A 4,076-nucleotide genomic window follows, 5' to 3' on the forward strand; every position below is an offset into this window, starting at 1 on the left:
TCTGTGATACATTTTATTTCAGTGTTTTCATTAACACAAAACTTTTCTAACTTATAGGTGAGTATGTCCACTACTGACAAAATCAAGATTTGAGTCCTGATGGCCATTCTAACTGGTGTGAGATGGTATCTCACCATGGTTTTGATTTGCATTTCTCTGATGGCCAGTGATGATGAGCATTTCTTCATGTGTTTTTTGGCTGCATAAATGTCTTCCTTTGAGAAGTGTCTGTTCATGTCCTTTGCCCACTTTTTGATGGGGTTGTTTGTTTTTTTCTTGTAAATTTGTTTGAGTTCATTGTAGATTCTGGTTATTAGCCCTTTGACAGATGAGTAGGTTGCAAAAATTGTCTCCCATTCTGTAGGTTGCCTGTTCACTCTGATGGTAGTTTCTTTTGCTGTGCAGAAGCTCTTTAGTTTAATTAGATCCCATTTGTCATTTTGGCTTTTGTTGCCATTGCTTTTGGTGTTTTAGACATGAAGTCCTTGCCCACGCCTATGTCCTGAATGGTATTGCCTAGGTTTTCTTGTAGGATTTTAATGGTTTTAGGTCTAACATTTAAGTCTTTAATCCATCTTGAATTAATTTTTGTATAAGGTGTAAGGAAGGGATCCAGTTTCAGCCTTCTACACATGGCTAGCCAGTTTTCCCAGCACCATTTATTAAATAGGGAATCCTTTCCCCATTTCTTGTTTTTGTCAGGTTTGTCAAAGATCAGATAGTTGTAGATATGCGGCATCATTTCTGAGGGCTCTGTTCTGTTCCATTGATCTATGTCTCTGTTGTGGTACCAGTACCATGCTGTTTTGGTTACTGTAGCCTTGTAGTATAGTTTGAAGTCAGGTAGCGTGATGCCTCCAGCTTTGTTCTTTTGGCTTAGGATTGACTTGGCAATGTGGGCTCTTTTTTGGTTCCATATGAACTTTAAAGTAGTTTTTTCCAATTCTGTGAAGAAAGTCATTGGTAGCTTGATGGGGATGGCATTGAATCTATAAATTACCTTGGGCAGGAAACAACAGGTGCTGGAGAGGATGTGGAGAAATAGGAACACTTTTACACTGTTGGTGGGACTGTAAACTAGTTCAACCATTGTAGAAGTCAGTGTGGCGATTCCTCAGGGATCTAGAACTAGAAATACCATTTGACCCAGCCATCCCATTACTGGTTATATACCCAAAGGACTATAAATCATGCTGCTATAAAGACACATGCACACGTATGTTTATCGCGGCACTATTCACAATAGCAAAGAGTTGGAACCAACCCAAATGTCCAACAACGATAGACTGGATTAAGAAAATGTGGCACATATACACCATGGAATACTATGCAGCTATAAAAAATGATGAGTTCATGTCCTTTGTAGGGACATGGATGAAACTGGAAAACATCATTCTCAGTAAACTATCGCAAGGACAAAAAACCAAACACCGCATGTTCTCACTCATAGGTGGGAATTGAACAATGAGAACTCATGGACACAGGAAGGGGAACATCACACTCCGGGGACTGTTGTGGGGTGGGGGGAGGGGGGAGGGACAGCATTAGGAGATATACCTAATGCTAAATGATGAGTTAATGGGTGCAGGAAATCAACGTGGCACATGGATACATATGTAACAAACCTGCACATTGTGCACATGTACCCTAAAACCTAAAGTATAATAAAAAAAAAAAAAAAAAGATTTGAGTCCTGGCATCCGGTCCACCCTGTCATTGCCGCTGACTTCTCCCTGTGCGGGGTTCTGGGGAGGGGTAGCGGTCTCTCTAATGGGATGTCCACAGTCTCTTAACCATACCTGAGGCAGTGGCATCTGGGCTTGGCATTGTGTCAACATCCAGCATTTTCACTGTAACAAGAAAATGGTCAACTATTCCATTTTCAGCTCTTATTGAAACTCCTGTTATCATTTTCTCTTTACAATCCTGGACACAGTAATGAGGTTTTAAATCCTTCCAACATGCTCTCAAAGGCAGTCACCAGCTCTGTTAGTGTGACCTTTTCAACACTGCATGATTTACGTGGCTGGCCATTTGTCTCTCCTTTTAAATAACAGCAAAGAGGGGGAGGAGGGAGTCAGAGGGGCATGTTACAGCGGATATGAAAGGCTCACGGATGCCTTTTAGCTCCCACCAACAGACTTGGTGTTGGAATGACTGGACTAGCTTTGATCTGGCTGTTAGTTGTTTCCTGAAAACCCATATAAATGTGAAAATGGAGAAACATACACACTCTTGCTTCTATATTGCCTTATTAACCTCAGCATTTTCTCATTATTTATCCCCTTTCTCTAAGAGGGGGTGTTGACTTCTTTCTCAGATAGCTTCTGAAAATATTTTTAGGAGACACTGAATCTCCAAGTAATTTTTTTTTTTTTTGGAGACAGGGTCTTGCTATGTTGCCCAGTCTGGAGTGCAGTGGTGTGATCTCTGCAAACTGCACCCTTTGCCTCCTGGGCTCAAGTAATCTCCCCACCCTAGCCTCCCAAGTAGCTGGGACTACAGGCATGCACCAGCACATCTGGCTAATTTTTGTTTTGTTTTGTTTTGTTTTAGAGACAGTTTCTCACGATGTTGCCCAGGCTGATCTTGAACTCCTGGGCTCAAATGATCCTCCCACCTCGGCCTCCCAAGTGTGCTACAATTATAGAAGTGAGCCACTGTGCCCAGCCTACCAAGCAGTTTTTAAACCACTTTATTAATGTATGATTGGACCTACAAAAAGCTGTACATATTTAGTGTATACAACAGGATGAGTTTGGAGATAAACTCATCACCATTGATGAAACCACCACCACAATCAAGACCATAAATCTCCCCATTTCCTCCAAAAGTGTCATCCTGCTCTCTTTATTGCATTTATTTTTGTTATAGCACACTTAAAAATTCTAGAGCCTATTGATTCAATGATTAATATTCTCAGGGGCTCTGCAATACTCAATATAATGAACTTGCTTCTGATAGAACTATTTTGGTATTGGAGGAATTCTTTAATTTTAATTTTTTTTATCTTTTTTTTTTTTAAACAAGGTCTTGCTCTGACACCCAGGCTGGAGTTCAGTGGTGTGATCACAACTCACTGCAGCCTCCACCTCCTCAAACTCAATCAATCCTCCTGCTTTGGCCTTCTGATGTTTATCTTTCTTTAATAAAAATGGGATCCTTTTAAATCTCAGGAAGCTTCAGCCAATTTAGATGACCCACAGATTTTAGTACCTGCACCACTCCTGTAATTATATTAATTTACTGTCTTATCATATTCTCTAATTCTTCCAAATATCTCTATCATAAGCACTTGAAGGAGAAGAGCCTGATGCTTGCGGTTCTTCAGTGCCTGGGCAACTGTCCCGGTCCTAGTGAGACAGCTTTGCGTAGAGATCACGAAACTGGATGCCTGCAGGACCTAGGCAGGTAGGATGTGTGGGTGGGAAGGATTGTTTTGTTTTGTTTTTGTATAGTAAAGTTATAGACATATTGTTTACTTTTATAAAGCGCTATGTTGACCCTATGTTTTTTCTTCTAAACAGATTCCTGTATGGTTCTCTTTCACGTCCCCACTTGAGGGAGGTGCGGACAGGAAGCAAGCATGAAGATAAACCACAGCTAATAGTCAGTTCAGTGGTGGAGCCAGACTTGGGCCAGTGGCCCTGATGTGTAAGACATTGTTACTGAGTTCCAGCCAGCTGCTGCCATGCGGGATTGCGGATTTACTGTTTCCACTTACTCTATCTTTTTTAAAAGAGACTAATATTCTCAATTTTTAAGTGAAAGCTGCCAATTAACAAAATTATTGACTTGTACTCTTTTGAATTTCCCAGAGTAAACAAAATAAAATTCCAGGCAAGAAAAATCCATGGACTCACCTATTAGCAACTTCCAGTGCAGATAAATGACTCAATCGAATATTAAATATCTCTACACTTCTGTGATTATGGAAGGATAGATCTGCATTTTGAACAGATTTCAGTTACTTTATTTTTTAGCTTAAAATGTATGAAGGGTTAATTCATTAAGCATGTATTTCATATATTTGTCTAAGGTACAGAAGGCATATTGACGACTATATATTCAAGTAT

At 40.2% G+C, this 4,076-nt stretch overlaps 1 long non-coding RNA gene across 1 annotated transcript; it reads left to right on the forward strand.

Annotated features, from left to right (window-relative positions):
• The first annotated feature begins 3,289 nt into the window (after positions 1-3,289).
• On the forward strand, positions 3,290-3,850 carry LOC129460084 (uncharacterized). Its single transcript, XR_008650160.1, has 2 exons — positions 3,290-3,411; positions 3,528-3,850. It is a non-coding gene; the product is annotated as an uncharacterized lncRNA (long non-coding RNA).
• The last annotated feature ends 226 nt before the right edge of the window (positions 3,851-4,076 follow it).

This window comes from Symphalangus syndactylus, chromosome 13, assembly GCF_028878055.3.
Source record: "Symphalangus syndactylus isolate Jambi chromosome 13, NHGRI_mSymSyn1-v2.1_pri, whole genome shotgun sequence".
Classification (NCBI taxonomy): Eukaryota; Metazoa; Chordata; class Mammalia; order Primates; family Hylobatidae; genus Symphalangus; species Symphalangus syndactylus.